The sequence below is a fragment of the Miscanthus floridulus genome, chromosome 18, assembly GCF_019320115.1.
Source record: "Miscanthus floridulus cultivar M001 chromosome 18, ASM1932011v1, whole genome shotgun sequence".
NCBI lineage: Eukaryota > Viridiplantae > Streptophyta > Magnoliopsida > Poales > Poaceae > Miscanthus > Miscanthus floridulus.
Genome location: NC_089597.1, coordinates 66,918,089 through 66,936,596, shown reverse-complemented (window position 1 = coordinate 66,936,596; position 18,508 = coordinate 66,918,089). Strand labels below are relative to the sequence as shown.

Sequence of the window (18,508 nt, the reverse complement as noted above, 5' to 3'; positions counted from 1 at the left end):
ACTTAAGCAATGCACATGGATTTTCTCCCAATCTCATAAAGATGATGAATTAATGATGGAGATGAGTGAAAGGGCTTTGACTAAGCCCACAAGGTTGCTATGTCAATGCAAATAGCCAAGAGAGTGAGCTTGAGCTGGCCATGGGGCTTAAATAGAAGCCCCCACAAAATAGAGCCATTAGCTCTCTGTTCTCTGAAAAGTCGGGGCGACCGGATGCACCGGTCAGATCGACCGGACGTAGGACCCCAGCGTCCGGTCGCGCGATGCATGCCACGTGGCCCCTGCTTCAAATGTTGATCGCCCGATCTCAATGGTCATCAGTACATTTAAGTTATGACCGAACACTGCTGCTCAAAGTGACCGAACGTAGGACCCCAGCATTCCAGTCGTTTCTAGTATGGTTCCACTCACGACCGGACGCGTTCGGTCACGACCGACCGGACTCGCCTAGTGTCTGATCACTCACTGTCTCCTCTGTGTGCCACCACAGTAGCATGACCAGAATGCTGAACAATGTTCAGCCTGTGTTCGGTCACCTAGTGTCCGGTCAAGAGACCGAGAGTACCATCTTGTTTTATAATTGACCTGAACGCTGCTCTCCCAAGCGTCCGGTCACCACATGACCAGCGTCCGATGCACTCTGTGAAACCCTGTCTTTTATATACACTTCGCCAGTGAAGTTTCGAACCCTTGCTCCCAAGTGCTAAACACAATGTGTATCACCTTTATGTATGTGTGTTAGCATATTTTCACAAACATTTTCAAGGGTGTTAGCACTCCACTAGATTCTAACTGCATATGCAATGAGTTAGAGCATCTAGTGGCACTTTGATAACCGCATTTTGATATGAGTTTCACCCCTCTTAATAGTACGGCTATTGACCATAAATGTGATCACACTCTCTAAGTGTCTTGATCACTAAACCAAAAAGTTCTTTTCAATTTCACCTTTGCCTTGAGCTTTTTGAATTTCATTATCTTCTTTTCCAAGTCCAAGCACTTGATCATCACTATGGCATCACCATTATCATGTCATGATCTTCATTTGCTTCACTACTTTGAGTAGTGCTACCTATCTCATAATCACTTTGATAAACTACGTTAACACTTAGGGTTTCATCAATTCACCAAAACCAAACTAGAGCTTTCAGTAAGGCTACAAGGTAGTGAAGAGAAACTTTCCAAACAAGAAAAAGAGGACATGCTACAATTGTGGTAGCACCAATCACTTCATTGCCAAGTGTCCATATGAGATCAAGGACAACAAATACAAGAAGGACAAGAAAGAGGAGAAGGCTGGTTGTAGAAAGAGCAAGAAGTACATGGGAGATGCTCATATTAGGCATGAATGAGACTCAACTAGAGAGAGCACAAGTGAGGAGGATGAGAAGGTTGCAACCATTGTTATTCACAAGTCATCCCCTACACCAAGGCTCTTCAACAACATGTCAGATGATGACTACTACTCCCCTCATATTTGTCTCATGACAAAGAGTGAGAAGGTAAAATCCAAATCGAAGGTCAAATCTTCCTCCACCTCCTAATGATATCTCTAGTAGTGATATTAGTGATAGCTCTAGTGATGAAGAAATAAACATGATAACTAAAAATTTAGATGCAAAGACTAAATTATTCATCACTAAGTTAATGGAGGATTTAGAGAGTGTCCAAGCCGAGCTAGAATCTAGAGAAGAGACTCTTATCCAACAAGAGGATCTCTACATTGCTAGCAAAGAAGCTCTTGCGTTAGAGAAAAGTGAGGTGGAATTCTTGCGCAAGGACTTTGGCCAAAGAGCAAGAGGACCATGCTATTACAAAGAAAGCAAATAAAGCTCTCAAGAAAAAGTATTGTGACTTGGATGAAAAGCACAAAGAACTTAAGATGCAATATGGCATTCTTTGGAATAGCAACTCACATCTCCCTAAGACAAAGGAAACCTCTATTCCCTCCACTAGTCAAGGTTGTGGAAAATATTTTAATCTTGACTTCAATGCTTATTCCACTAACCTTGCAAACATGGAAGCTATGAGAAAGGAGATTGCTAGGCTCAATGAAGTCATTGAAAAAGGGTGAATAAGTGTGACCCAATCCAATGACAAGAAGGTTGATGAATCAAAAGGGCCACAATTCAAGCAAGGAAGGCATCCCTCAATTAAACATGGGCTTGGACACACAAAAGGAGCCAAGACAAATGGAAGAAGGATAGTGAATGACTATGAGTGTGTGCAGTTTGAGAGCAAGGGCAAAATTGGTACAGATCAGCCTACATAGACCGCAGGTAGTGCAGCGTCCCTGAGTGGCAGTGCCGTGCCCCGCAAAAATAGGAAGGCTACCAATTCTGTTCCTGATCAAACTAAGCCCAAGAAGGTGTTCCAGCAAAAATAGGTTTTCCAGAAGCCTAAGGAATCAATATGGGGCAACAAGAACAAGTATGCCTATCAACCAAAGATCTATGCACCTCGACAAAGCTTGACATCATGCTTTGTTTTGAAGAGCAACAACAGTGGAAAACTGGTTGCAAAATATGTTGGAAAGGAAACCAACATATATAGGAATACTTCTATTTGGGTTCCTAAGTTTCTTATGACTAACATGCAAGGCCCCAAGTCAAATTAGGAGACCTAAATCTAGCAACTAAACTTGTTTTGTAAGCATACTCCTCCGGTGGATCAAGTTGGGTGCTTGATAGCGGATGTACAAATCACATGACCGGAGAAAGGAGTATGTTCTCATCATATTCCCTAATGACGCACTAAAATGAAAATATTGTCTTTGGAGATAATTCAAAGGGGGATGTGATTGGTCTCGGTAAAGTTGCTATAACTTTTGAGCATTCAATTACAAATGAATTACATGTTGATTCAGTTGAGTTACAATTTGTTGTTCAGTTTCTCAATTGTGTGAGATGGGCTACAATTATCTCTTTATGGATAAGGGTGTGGAAGTCTTTAGAAGGGAGGATTCCTCTATTGTCTTTATGGGTCAATTAAAGAATAAGCTTTACTTAGTTGATTTTAACAAAAGTAAAGCTAAGCTTGAGACTTGTTTAGTGGTAAAATCTAGCATGGGTTGGCTTTGGCATCCCCGACTAGCCCATGTTGGGATAAGGAACTTGGCCAAACTTCTAAAAGATGAACACATCCTTGGACTAACAAATGTTCACTTTGAGAAAGATAGGATTTGTAGCGCTTGTCAAGCCAGAAAGCAAGTTGGCGTACCTCACCCACCAAAGAGCATCATGACCACCAAGCAATCATTGGAGCTAATACATATGGATCTCTTTGGACCGGTTGCCTACCTAAGTATCAGGGGGTAACAAATATGGTCTTGTTATTGTTGATGACTATTCTCGTTTCACTTGGGTATTTTTCTTGCATGACAAGTGCCAAGTTCAAGAGAAGGTGAAGTTATTTGTTAGAAGAGCTCAAAAGGAGTTTGGTCTTCCCATCAAGAAAGTGAGAAGTGACAATAGAACCGAATTCAAGAATACTCTAGTTGAGGAGTTTCTTGATGAAGAGGGCATCAAGCATGAGTTTTCAACTCCATACACCCCTCAACAAAATGGTGTAGTAGAGAGGAAGAATCAGTACACTCATTGACATGGCAAGGACAATGCTAGATGAGTACAAGATGCCATACATCTTTTGGTGTGACGCTGTCAACTGCCGCTTGCCATGCCATCAACCTGCCTCTACCTACACAAGAAGTTGCAGAAAACTTCATATGAGCTTCTAACCGATAACAAGCCTAAGGTGTCTTACTTTAGAGTGTTTAGGGCGCAAGTGTTTCATACTTAACAAGAAACCCAAAACCTCTAAGTTTGCACCTAAAGTTGAAGGTTTTCTTCTTAGTTATGGATCAAATTAGCATGCCTACCGTGTCTTCAACAAAACCTCCGGGAGAGTTGAGATTGCGGTAGATGTGACATTTGATGAATCTAATGGCTCTCAAGTAGAGCAAGTTGATTCAAGTGTTGTAAGGAAAGGAGGATCCACCATGTGAAGCAATCAAGTAATTGGCTATTGGTGATATTAGACCACAAGAAGAAGAAGTCACTGAAGTGGAGGTTCCTCAAGTTGTTGCTACACCTATTTCTGCTTGACGTACCTGATGCTGCACTATAGCAAGCATCTACTACAACTCCAGAGCATGGTAGTGCCACACTTGAGGGCGGCAAGTGCCGCACCTACATAGTCAGTAGCAAGTTGATTTGACTCCCGTTTGTGGACAAGACCTACAACCCATATTTGAGCAAGAAGATGATGAAGATCCAAAAGATGAACAAGAGGCTATTGAGCATCCAAGGCTAAGGCAAACCATACAATGGGATCATCCCATTAACAACATCCTTAGGAGTCTTTGAAAGGGGTAACAACTTGTTCACATTTAGCAAATTTTTACCAATATTACTCGTTTGTTTCCTCTTTGGAACCTCTTAAGTTAGAACAAGCATTTGGAGACCCGGATTGGGTGATGGCCATGCAAGAAGAGCTCAACAACTTCGAAAGAAATCAAGTGTGGACCTTAGTGGAATGACCCAATACCAATGTCATTGGCACCAAGTGGGTCTTCCACAACAAGCAAGATGAGAATGGAGTGGTGACAAGGAACAAAGCAAGATTGGTTCGCTCAAGGATTTCACTCAAGTAGAGGGCTTGGACTTTGAAGAAACATATGTACCGGTGGCAAGGCTTGAAGCAATTCAAATGCTTCTAGCCTATGCCGCTCATCACAACTTCAAGCTATATCAAATGGATGTGAAGAGTGCATTTCTCAATGGCCCTATTCAAGAACTTGTCTATATTGAACAACCATCAGGATTTGAAGATCACAACTTTTCCCAACCATGTATACAAACTCCAAAAGGTGCTCTATGGGCTTAAGCAATCACCAAGAGCATGGTATGAATGCCTTAAGGAATTCTTACTTAAATAAGGCTTTGAAATAGGCAAAGCCGATCCTACCCTTTTCACTCACAAAGTCGACAAAGATATATTTGTGTGCCAAATATATGTCGATGACATAATATTTGGTAGTACTAATCATTCTTTTTGTGAGGAATTTAGTAGGATCATGACCAAAAGATTTGAGATATCGATGATGGTTGAATTAAAGTTCTTCCTCGAATTTCAAATCAAGCAAGTGAAGGATGGAACTTTCATTAACCAAATGAAGTACACCCATGATATGCTCAAGAAGTTTGACATGGTGAATACCAAGCCTATCAAAACTCCCATGCCAACCAATGGACATCTAGATCTCAATGATGAAGGGAAAGCCATGGATACTAAGGTATATCGCTTCATGATCGGCTTTCTACTTTATTTGTGCGCAGTCTAGGCCCTGATATTATGCTTAGTGTGTGCATGTATGCAAGATTTCAAGCTAACCCAAAAGAGTGCCACTTAGTGTCCGTTAAAAGAATCTTGAGATATCTAGTACACACTCCTAACCTTAGCTTATGGTATCCTAACATCTCTAAGTTTGATCTACTTGGGTTTTCGGATTCTGATTACACCGGTTGCAAAGTAGATCGAAAAAGCACTTCAGGGACATGTCAATTCCTTGGACGGTCCCTAGTGTCTTGGAGTTCTAAAAAGTAAAATTGTGTAGCCCTTTCCACCGCTGAGGCCAAGTATGTTGTAGCCGGTGCATATTATGCTCAACTACTTTGGATGAGGCAAACCCTTCAAGATTTTGGATGTCACTTTACTAAAATCCCACTCTTGTGTGACAACAAAAATGCCATAAAGTTAGCCAACAATCCCGTAAGCCACTCAAGAACTAAGCACATAGACATCCGACATCATTTCTTGAGAGACCACTGAAGCCAAAGGAGATATCGAAATTCGCCATGTGAACACCGAAAAATAACTAGCCAATATCTTCACTAAGCCTCTTGATGAGTCAAGATTTTGTGCTTTGCGTAGTGAGCTAAATATTCTTGATTCTTATAATGTGGTTTGAACTATAGCACACCTTGATTGATGAACTAGCATGGATAGGAGAAATGAATTGCAAAAGTATAAATATTGTGCTTAAAATGTTTTATCATAAGAAACAAGTGCATTGTGATCATTGTTTGTATTGATTATTTGTTGCTGATCATAATGTGCTTGAGATATGTGTCCATATCCTATATATAGAGGTATTTAGCTAGTAGCTAAATCTGTTGTACTAGGGAGTGCTGGCAGTGCCGCGCCTGCCCTGCGGCAGTGCCACGTGTGGCGAGCGGTAGTGCCGCACTTTGAATTTCAATCGAAATTCAACCCATGATAGCAGTTACCAGTGGGGCCCATTTACTCTTCTTATTTCATCTAGCGCTAGGGTAACTCTCTCATCATTCTCACCTATAGTCGCCGCCTCTCTCTCTCCTTTCTCTCCCTCTCGTGAATAGCAGCCACCACGCCGACAGCCCTGCTGCCGCTGCCACCTCCGGTAGTGCTAGCACCGTGCTACTAGTCTTCCTCATCATTTTGTAAATACAGATGTTGTTCCATCAATGACTCTCTATTTTGGTTGGATTTGTGCACCAGATGTATTTCTATCTTAAATATGTAGCTACTTTACCTACATTGTAGACAACTCCATGTATTTGTTTAGGTCTACTCATTCTGAGATTGTCTAGTGGCTTAGGAGAATGGTTGAGAAATAGTCTGAATAGTTGAGAAGAAATGAATCATGGGAGAGGTGAAGCACTAGGTGCGGCAGTGCCGCTCCTAGGGTGCGACAATGCCGTACCCTCTGATCAGATTGGTTCAGGGTGCTTTTCTAACCTGAGATTTGAATCATCTCATCTATCCAGAGTGTTTTACAAGTGTTCTTCTACACCCTTTATGTACAGTTTCTCATTTGGACCTATATTTTTTTTGCATAGATGGCCTCTGGAGGTGATGATGACCGGAGGGGGAAGAGAAAGATGACTGAGCCTTGAGATAAGCAGATGCCTCATTATGGTCGTGGCAGGACCATAGGGGGCAGCAGCAGTGTAGCAGCTAGAGATGTTGCCAGAGACAAGGGGAGGAGAGATCAAATGATCTAGGATGAGGAGAACTTGGAGAGGGCTAGCCACACTATTCCTCTAGGTGCTTGCCTAGATACTCCACCTCATCTTGAGGAGTTCTACAGGAGCTACATCAGAGAGTATTCTAAGGATGTGGTCATGAGGCGTCCTGTTGACATACGTCCTTATCACGTGCTCAATTATGCGGGAAAGCTAAAGATGGTTGAAGAAGTATAGGAAAACAATCCCTATGAGCAACCAAAGGATTTGGGGATAGACTATAGGTTTTGGAATGAGTTTCATTCCAACTTCTATGCATCTATGAATTGCAACTCCAAGAAATTCAAAGTTGTCAAGATGTAGTATGTTGATTGAGAGGAGATGAAGGCAAAGAATGAGCCATAATTCAATAAGGTGATCAAGGCTTGTGAGTTGTTTGGCCTCACTGATATTATGAGCTTTCAGATATAATTGGAATGAGGAAGTGCTAGCCCAAGTTCCATGCCACTTTCTTCTATAGCATCTACACTGATAAGATTCACTGGATGACTGAGGGACTGACATTATAGAGTTGATTTTGTGACTTTCACCCTGGATCCTTAGTTTTGGAAAGGAGGAGCGGGGCTTCACTTATATTCATGATGAGGCTAGAGCTAATATCCTGTGATATTGCATATATGTGGATTGACAGGAGAGGAGCAGATGGGAAGGTCAGTGGCATGAAGAGCTATTATTACATTCTGAATAATTTGATCAGGCATACTATCAATCTCGAGGATAGAGCAGCCTCTGAATCTTAATGGCTATATCAGGAATGTGCTTGCTAGATTTGCTCCTAGAGGTGACAGGTTTAATGTCCCTCGCTTCATGTGGTGTGAGCTAAGGAACGCCATGGAGGATGGGAGAAAGGGAATACCCTATGCCCCCTATCTCATGTTTATGATTGAGAGAGTCACTAGGCTATAGATTTAAGAAAGATGGTCTTCACACCGTCTACTAAGATTAAGAAGACCCGAGGAGCAGGTGCTAGCAGGGCAGTGAGACGCTCTCCATCAGTTGTGGACGTGCTCGAAGTCATCCTACTCTAGGCCTCGCAAGGAAAAGAAGATGGAGAAGTTTGGGAAGTAGATCAAGGCTATTTTCACCACATGCACCTATGCAGCGAGGACCGCATATCAGGACCTGGTTGGAGAACCATGAAGCCAATCGGGAGGACTAAAGAGCGTGTAGGGCTGCCACCTCTTTCTCTAGTTCAGTCACCGCCGAGGTTTGATGACCTCCCTAGCCTTTCTGAGACAAATTCGGATGTGGAGGAGTAGGAGTAGGAGCAGCCAGAGCTTGATCCTCACACGAGTTTGAGGTGCACATTGCAGTCCTATGAGGAGGAGCACCAAGTGTGAGCGCCACACTTCGACCACTCATCACCAAGGGAGGGCGGTGGTGTCTTCTTCTTCCTCCTCCTCCTGACGACGACGATGATATGGTGGAAAGGAGGACGTTGCAGGTGCTAGTAGAGCTGCTGATGGGGATGATGTCGATTGAGACATCATCCAAGAGGATGAGGAGTGAGTGTTGGTCTTTCTTCTTTTCTTCTCTTTTTGGTGCTTTATGCTAAAGGGAAGAAAATTAGAGGGGTCAATAACTTTTTTGATGCCATGGAGAGGAGGTTGCTGTAGCTAGAGTCATGTTCGTATCCGTTTAGAGTAGTCTTCGTAGGTGAGAGTTTGAGAGTCCATTAGAAACTCTATTTATGTAATAACACTACTTAAGTACTTTTTATATGTGTAGAATATGGACATATATTAATCTATGATGTCGCTTGTGATATAATTGTGCTAGAATGTATATATTTATATGTATCACATTGCTGTGTGGTGTCTATTCTGATCTGTGCTATTACAGTAAGTGCGGCAGTGCTGCACCCAACTATAACAGCAAACCATGTTGTGCATAAACTATCATTCGCATCATGTTTTACATATCTGACACAGTAAGCAGCATCCTACAGGAGCATAGGATGTAGGGAGAGCCCCATTCACTTTCACTAAAATGTGGATCTTGGCTTATTATGCCAATTTGAGAATTCAATTCTCTATTCACACATTTAGGGGGAGGCTCTACACCGATGGCTCAAAAATCTCAGTATTTATTTCAGATCTTTTGTAAGCTATAATTGGGTTATCATCAATCACCAAAAAGGGAGAGATTGGAAAGTGCAATCAAGCCCTAATTGTGGGGTTTTGGTGATAATGACCACACAATTAGAGAATTATTGGGATTTATCGAGATGACAAGCAGGGAATTCATTTTCGAGGATGCTACATGAAACTGAAGGAGTCCCCAATTATAAATATAGATGGCTTCAAACTCAAAAGAGGTTTAAATTCTTTTATATTTTGAATTTGAGTATAGGAAAAACCGTAGGGGGACACAATGCTTAAGCTAATATGTGCTACCAAGTGCTCAAACATACACATGTATCCTCAGATTCATAGCTAAGACAGTCTGCACTTCATTCTTACCCTTGCTATCTTGCGTGGTGTGGCACTGCCGCACTTGAGCTGCGGCACTGCCGTGACTTAAGTGATCGTTGGAGGCTTGGGGGTATTTATACCCTTCCCCTTCCTCCCCAACGGCTCTTAGCCTCTTCTTCCTCACTCCAGCTCATCCAAAATAGAAAGGAGCTCTCTCTCTCTCTTCCTCCTATTAGTGACCTTGAGCTCTCAAGCAAATCCATTGATTTTCCCATCAATCCTTGAGAAAAAAGGGTCCAAAACTCGATTAAAGAGCAGCTCCATTGATTCCTCAACTCAAAAGAGCACTTGGTTCACTGTTTTGGCCGACGGTTGTGTTTGTTACTCTTGGAGCTTAGGCTCCTAGCCGACTAGAGCGTCATCCAGTGGAGCTTGCCAACTTGTGTGGCAGCCCCGAGAGGTTTGTAATCATCTCTTGAAGCTAGTAAACTCACCCCTTATCCCAAGAGTTAGGTCTCTTGACTTGAGAACGAGGAAGGATTGGAAAGCCCTAAGCCTTAGTGGCTAACCTCAACAACGTGGCGGTAGGCAAGCCTTGGTGGCGAGCTGAACCACGGGATAAATCATTGTGTCACTTATGCTTGATTTACATTACTTGCATTTCATATTATTGGTTGAGGTGATTTCTAGGGTTTCTAGTTGATCTACTTGTGTGGGGTGTTCCTACTCATTCTAGCTCTTGATCTGTGACTATCATACCGACTAGTAAGCTGAGAAATTTCTCCGACTAAGTTTTCGTTCACTGTTTTTGAACTGCGACTCAAAGTTGTCTGCAGGTGCGACAGTGCCGCCCTCCAGAGCGGTAGTGCCGCAGGGTGAATTTGATAAAAGTTTGAGTGTTTATTTTGACAGGCCTATTAACCCCCTCCAGGCCAATCAGAGATCCTACACTATGTATATACCTTTTACTATTCATCAGAGAATACATACGTCACTTTCATCCATCGCTTTTCACTCGCTCGCGCTTTGTGCATAGCAAAAATTATGTATCAAGAAAACCAAAATGTCTTAAAATTTGAAATAGAGGAAGTACTACACTTTTCAATAAAAATGGTAGAGTTTATTGTTATGTTAATCACCTCATATTGATTTTCTTATAAAAATTGATGGGTTTTAATTAGATTGTAGTTTGATTCCATACCGAAATTTATAATTTTCTAAAAATACCTAGTACTACTACAAAAGTAACAAATATTATTAACAAAAGAATATTTGGAAGACCGATAACAATCAATACTATACAAGTGACTAAGAAAACTATAGGGTTGAGGTTTAAACTTTTGATTTGTCACGCCAAAGTTGCTAAATAACGTATTAGTGTGCTATTCTCTCATATATATATATATATATATATATATATATATATATATATATATTTGTTTGCAATTTAAAGATGAAAGGACCATGACCATCCTAAATGCCAAACACATCAAGCGGGGAAGGAGTGAATTGGATCTCTAGGAGTATGCCTTAAAACAATTTTTGTACTCATGTATACACTTTCTTGTAACTTTTATTTAAATATTTTGTTTTTGAATCCCACAAAACCTGAGCGATCTCGAAACATGGTAGTGAGTACAGGGAAAATTAAAGAGACGTGCTCTAAAATGGATAGGGCCTATTATAAACACCAAACATAACAAAAATAATAACCAAATACAAGCGTAGGTTATAAGACAAATACCCTCTTTTAATTTAGAAAAAAATCTATTTCTAGCCCAGAAACTTTTGCGGATGTCTAGATTTAGCTCTCGGACTCCAAAACCTAGATATGCATAGTCCTCTTATCCTGTAACCATCAAAACCAGACAACTTTAGCCCTTTCCTAGTTTAAAAGCTAATTTTGAGTATTTATGTATTTTCTAAAAACAATAAAACAACATGTAAATCGCTAAATCATAAACAATTCTTTTTAAATTACAAAAATATGAAAATTGGTACCAATTTTATCTAAAAGTATAATCTATCTCGGCAAGACCTACAACTTTCATTGGGTCATTTTCCCATCTAACCTTGTTCCAACAATTCGAATTTTTTAATTTTAAAATATGACAACTTCAAAAAGAATTTTGAGACCCAAAATGATGTTATTTTAAATGAAATAGTTGTTCACTAAAAAAAGTTGTATATCTCAACGAGATCTTTAACTTTGGTTTGTATTCTTTATCCATCTGAGCTCGTCCAAACAATTCAAAAAAATTGAATTTCAAAATATGAGCACTACTACAGAATCAACCTTCACTGCAGGTTCAAAACCTCAGTCACTGCCAGTGATGAGGTTTCCAAGGAACCCAAAAAATGGTTTGAAAAAAGTTGTCAAACATAATTTTCGTTGGATAGATGTTTTCAAACAAGTTATCAACTACAATCTTGTGAAAAATATTTTAGCATCAAAACAACATCAAATAAAAAAGTTACAAACTACAAAGTTGCATAACTTTTTGAGATCTACAACTTTTGTTTTGGTTGTTTCTCCATCTGAAATCCTTTTCTACCGCTATACACTCACTTATGACTTTAGAGCATATAAACTACTTTGCTATTAACTCTATAAAATCTTACGATACATATTTTGGTATTAACTCTATAAACTACTTTGGTATAAAGTTTATTTTCATCGAACATCATATGAGAAAGTTATAAAGTTTTTCGTGCAGCCTATACTGTCACTTCAAGCGAAAAACCGACAGTGATGACCTAATATCACTACTGGTAAGCAAAAAACCGGCAGTGATAGCCGACAGTGAAAGGCCGGTAGTGAAAGTCAGTTATGTAATAGTGAAGAACTACAAAAAGAATTTTTTGTCCGTAAATGTTTTCGAATGACACCAACTATGAAATTGTATATCTCATCGAGTTATACAACTTTAGTTTTGATCATTTTGCTATCCGAGTTTATTTAAATAATTTAAAAAATTCAAAATTCAAAATATGAGAACTTCGTACCTCCATTTTAAGATCATATAGGATTTTAGAAGAAAAAAAAATTACTTGCATATTTTGGTATATAGTTTTATTACCTACTTAATTATTTTATATAACAGTGCCTAAGTTTTCTTAAAAAATCTAAACCGTGTTAACTGCGAAACTACATCATTGTTACATCCTCAAAACAGTTTCATCAAGTCTCTTCCGGAGACATCCGATAAAAAAAACAGAAATACTATACAACACACGTGTGTTTTAGGAGAAAAAACAGCATGGATTTTTTCTCTCCTTTTTCACCGATGCTCCCAGGTGCTCGGCAATCGGCGTCGGGCCTGCCCGCACTTCGGATCGCACCCGGTGGGCCTCCTCCGCTGCGTCGTTCGTCCTTCGCCGTTCCCAGCACGGTCACGCATGCACCCAGGACCAGGGCAATCCAGAGACCGCAGAGGAGTAGCATCAGGCTTGCCACCAAACTCCAAAGGCCATCAATGGCTGGAACAGTATGCATGTCGTCCTGCACTGCATGGTCATGGTGGTGCGGTCCAGATGGTCAGATGTCTTGGTTGGTCCACCCAAGGGATCCGGCTCCAGGTACCTCCTCCTCCTCTGTGATTTGTTCTTTATAGAAAAAATTTATTTCTTGTGATCTGTGGATCTGTGATCTTATGATTTATGATTGTCTAGGAGGTAGAAGAAGGCTAGAGGTAGAAGAAAGCTGAAGGTAGAAGGAGGATGGAGGTTGTTGGATCTTAATTCTATGGTGCAAAAAAAAATCATGTGTTGAAACTGCATAAAACACATGGTTGTTAGGTAGACAGACTGAGAAGAAGAATGACGTATATATAAAGTACAACGCCCCGTATACTACGTCAGCGAAGTACTGTCAGAATCAAAAATCCTGGTACCCGCATATGCAAAAACTACTCTATGCCCTCCTAATCACTTCACGCAAGCTTCGCCACTATTTTAAAAGCCACAAGATTACCGTGGTGATAGATTTTCCACTCGGAGACATTAAAAAAAAGCTTCAGTCAAGAAGATTAAACTAAGATATTCATATGCTTCATTCGACACTAATAAAGTAATAAACCACCCGCACTAAATTTTGGGAGACGTCGCAGCCGTTTTTTTCTTTTTCCCGCCGTGCCGCGCGCATCTCCACCACAAATGGAGATTTGGTTTTACCAATTCCCTTGCTGCAGAGAGTCTGCGCGCGCAATTGGAAATTTCCACCACCCGTGCCTACCTATCTACTCGCCCCAAATCCACCTCCTTCGTCTTCGCATCTTGCAGCACCCGACGCACTCCATCCACCCACCGCCGCCGCCCAGCCCCGCACGCCATCCACCCGCCGCCGCCGCCCCTGCAGTCCATCCACCCCTGCCGGCGCAGCCCTCCCCCAGCCCCTTCCGCACCATCCCATTGTCCGGCCTCCAGCCTACACTGTCGCACGTACTCCGCCCCATCTGCTTGTCGTCATCGCTGCACAAACGCCAGGAAGGAACACAATCACTTCTCCCTCCCTTGAGTAAGTTGTAGCATTTGCTTGTCATCTTGCTTGTATTAGGGTATTTCTTTTTTTTTTTTCTGAAGTAGGTTGTGATTTGTAATGTGCCTGAACCAGTGGAAGAGAGGAAAATGGTCCGAGATAAGATTTCTTGAGTATCGACCGTCGACCTGAGACCGAGCGATAAATTGTGCTAACTTTCCGACCTAAAATCTTTGTGAAGCACTAACTGGTTAGTTCAGCTTTCTTTTTGAACGATTATTCCTTTCTTAATCTTCTTAGTGAACTGTTTCAATTGTTAATGCTGATACAAATAGCTAAATCTGCTTTACTACAAGTTGATTTGTTACTTCTAATATCAATATGTTTTGTTCTTTGAACCGGTGGTTTATTCTTTAAACTGAACTGACCATTTCAGATAAGTTAGGAAACATTAAATTATTAGAGAAAAGAATGGCAATGTTACAATTAAAACAAAACAAGCATAGTTAAGAAGCTAAGAAACAAAAAAGGTGAGAAAGAAAAATAAGCAGTATTACAGCAAAGCTTCTAGCCATGAATCCATCGAAGGGAAATAATTTTCTTAGTGTTATGGATAACCAAGGCAAGTTCTTTCATGAAAATGATCTTGCAGCTTAGTGTGGTGAGCTTTGTATGTAATTTTAACCCTGATCAAAATTACATAGAATTGTATGCTTTCCATCCATAATTTAGTGCTTGTTATGTCGCTTGCTTGTTTAGGAATGTGTCCCTCAGTGTGAACCATCTCCAAGAAATATGGAACGACCATCAATTTAGATTAAGGTCTGTTAGTTATCGTGTCTGCATCGAATTTCAAATGTTTCTATAAGTATACAGTGTTTTCCTTTTAGCTGGTTTTAATTTAAATCACTATGGCAGTGCACGCGACGATGGCATGCTTTTACTTTCTGGTGGTAAGGGATGCTTCTGGAACGGTAGACTCCTCTGCTTTTGCTAAGTTGAATTTGAGAACTATCTTTTTTCCCTGCACAGAAATGCAAATATGCTTGAGCTCTTCTGGGACATATATTGCATAAGAAATTACTTAATTGAATTACAAAAGTTATTTTTTATGAACAGGAATGCAAATATCATCTAAATACCTTAACCTCTAAATTTTTTATAATCTAAAATATATACAATTTTTTAGATAAGTGTCGCGGAAATGCGTATGTTGCGTTGGATTTGCGGTCATACAAGAAGGGATCGAGTTTGGAACGATGATATACAGTGATAGATTAGGGGTAGCACCAATTGAAGAAAAGTTTGTTCAACATCGGTTGAGATGGTTTGGACATGTCCAACGGAGAACCTCCAGAGGCACCGGTGCGTAGTGGAATCCTAAGCCAGGATAGTAACGTGAAGAGAGGCAGAGGAAGACCGAAGTTGACTTGGGTAGAGGTAATAAAAGGAGACTTGAAAGGATGGAATATACCCAAAGACTTAGCCTTAGATAGGAGTGCTTGGAAAACAGCTATTCACGTGCCTGAACCTTGATTGCTTCTGCTGGGTTTCAACTCTAGCCTTACCCCAACTTGTTTGGGACTTAAAGGCTTTGTTGTTGTTGTTGTTGTAAAATCTATACATTTTTTTGGGCACCAGCAAAATATATATACTTTGGTTCTTTGATTTGTATTACCAGATATCACTAGCAAGAGATACAACACCTGCAGATGAGGAGTTATTTGCTTACATTAATTAATTTCTGGGTATACCCTTCTTTCTGTGTTCTTTCAGATGATTTATGTCGTGCATTTATAACAAGAAAGAAAAGGAGCACCGGATTACAGTTTGTTCTATAGCCAACCCTTCAACATTTCTCCCTGTTTGTGCATCCACCATCAGATGACAAATAAAATGAATTAACAGATGGGTGCGTATGATATCGAGGATGCAATGGCATGGAAAAAGAAGAAAGAACTCATCATTGATGAGGTGTAGTATAACTCTGGGCTGTACCTGTTTTAAATTTTTACAAATATGACGCAGTAGACGTAAAACATGTTTGAAGAAAGCTGAGTTTCAACATCAATAATCCTTTTCAGCTACAGAGTTAGGATGTGCTATGTGCTTCTTAATGAGGTCCCTGGCCTATCTCAAATTCTTAGAAACGAATGCAATTGAGCAATCACCTACAATGGACCACTATCCAGTACTATATCTGAACTTTATGGAACTTGGAGGGCAGTTTTTGTTTTCAGATCATGACAGCACGTAAGTGGCAGTATACTGTAGGCACCAAGCTGCAGCCGAGCTATGAGGGCTGTTGGTGTAGTTGAAGCCACATGCGAAGCCATTTTTGATCTTGTAATGAGCATGGATGTAACAAGATACGAGTAAGTATGGTTATCTACCATTCTTTTGGCTCTCATGCAGCGAGCTCCGTCTCTAAAAGAATGTCCTTTTGGCTCTCATTCAGATTTATAGCCAGTGGGTCAGATTCTGAGAAAAAGGGCTTGAAGGAACTCTACACAAAATATAAGGGCAACTTGAACAGGTGAAACTAGGTCAGCAGAGAATATGCTGCATCGACTGTCGCTGCTTGCTACACCTCTGGCAAGTACTTTCCTTTTGACAATATGTAATGTGTTCACTGGCCAGTGTATGTACAAAATAGGGCCTTATCCAAAGTAAATGCTTCCATTTCTTTTTTGAGATAATTCTGGTTGGCATGTGGGTGCTGAGTTCAAGCAACATCCAACAACCTGATCAAAGAATTATTTTGATGGCAATTTATTTATTTAATATGAAACATGATTATAAATCAATTTCATTGTTCAACTACCTGTGTGTTTTCTGATGTTGTAGTTTATGTTAATTATCATTGATGATATTATGGCAAAGCCATTTTCTTTTCATTGAGCTTATCATTCCCAACATCTGTATCATGAACCCTTCACCAGTTGATACTGTCTGCATATGTTTGTAGAACTGAAACGAGGAGAAACTCTGCCAAATCATATCAATATGTCATTTCCTTCTTTGCCATGTGAACTTTGGACTTAATGTGGCCTGTAGCGTTAGCATTGGTTAAGCCTATGTTCATGTAGTGATATTAGTTGATATTGAATTCTATTAACAATTGGGGTGTGTGTTTGCAATTTTTTTCTTGAAGTGAAGAGTTTGCAGCATGGAATTAGCCAATCCTAAATAGCTGTTTAGTTGGCTTCTTATATAACATTGATTAATGGAAGCGTAAATTTCTCTTTGTAGCTTTTATCACCAAATCAATTGTAAGTATTGTTTCCTGTAGCGTTAGCACGGGCACTATACTAGTCTATATAAAAAATACAAGCAATTTTGATGCACACATACTCTGATTTCGCACCTGAATATTTTCCTATGCCTTAGGTGAAAAATCTTCTTCAAGGATCTGATCCATGGATTATTCATAATATAATGTAGTCTATAACTGATAGATCTGTATTGGATAGGGTACTAGGAAATTTATCGTCCTAAAATGCGTATTTGCAAAAACATTTGTCAGGAATCACTGGAAATTCTGCCCTTGCAACTGAGATCTGATCCATGGCTAATTTCTCAATAAAAAGTCACAGTTAGGAGTACGGGATGCTACTTCTGTGCTCTTTAAATTCTTTTTAGAAGGGCTCTTGTCTGTAATTTCCATATCAGATCAACTGAATGAAAGCCATGACAATATGGGTTTACTCATTTGATTTTATTTTTCTGTAAAAAATTAATCTACAATGAAGGTGTGACATTTCATAATTGATATAGAAGCTTAATTGAGTAATCCTTTGGAATCAAACTAAATTTGGAAATGTGTTCCTATTTAGAGTGCAAACTATTTAACCAGCTCATACATAATGTGCTTAAGTTTTATTACTCTAGATTGCTTCAACGGTATCAGTTCTAGACATGTACACCCGAAAAGATGATTGATGCATACTTGATCTGTTTGTTTTCTTTCGTTTGTTTGTATACTGATATAAAAAGTTCATACTGTAGGAATCAGGATGGAGAAGAATGTTAGAAGCATGGCAAGGGAATTGTTCGTGAGGAGGCCTATGATGCGTCGATGCATTCAAGCAGACTTACTGCTGCTAGTTCTTTAAAATAGGAATGGTCTAGTCACACTATTAGTTTCATGTCTCTGATTGATTCTCTGTTGCAAAGATACGCTTGAAGTATTGAGCGGTTGCATAAATAATAATTTTCTACAGTTGCAATATATTCATTTTACATTCTTGTGCCTTTTTATATTGTGCAAAGTGGTGGCTGATGCTACACATGTGGTGTTAGCCAATGCAGTCATTCGCTTGTTGGTTTTAGCCAGGGCTTATCAGCCATGGTACAGTGTTTTTCTCTTACAACAAACCAGCACCAGTCGGGCTTATCGGTCCAGAAACCAACCAGCGAACAGGCTGAAGTCAGATTTCTCTAAATGCTTTCTGCAATGATGCATAATCTGTTCTTGTAAAATAATTTGCTAGTTTAGCTAGACAAAGGGATATAGTGATGTAGCACAAGAAGTAATTGTATGTATATCTATA

General features: G+C 40.0%; 1 long non-coding RNA gene across 5 annotated transcripts; it reads left to right on the top strand.

Moving 5' to 3' along the window:
- Positions 1-13,678: 13,678 nt before the first annotated feature.
- Positions 13,679-18,197, top strand: LOC136522595 (uncharacterized). 5 transcript variants are annotated; one of them, XR_010775937.1, is made up of 8 exons: positions 13,680-13,994; positions 14,091-14,205; positions 14,874-14,929; positions 15,732-15,783; positions 15,864-15,929; positions 16,040-16,330; positions 16,414-16,550; positions 17,964-18,197. It is a non-coding gene; the product is annotated as an uncharacterized lncRNA (long non-coding RNA). The 5 variants fall into 5 exon arrangements; XR_010775936.1 differs by having other exon boundaries at positions 15,864-16,330; XR_010775939.1 differs by lacking the exon at positions 14,874-14,929 and having other exon boundaries at positions 15,864-16,330.
- The last annotated feature ends 311 nt before the right edge of the window (positions 18,198-18,508 follow it).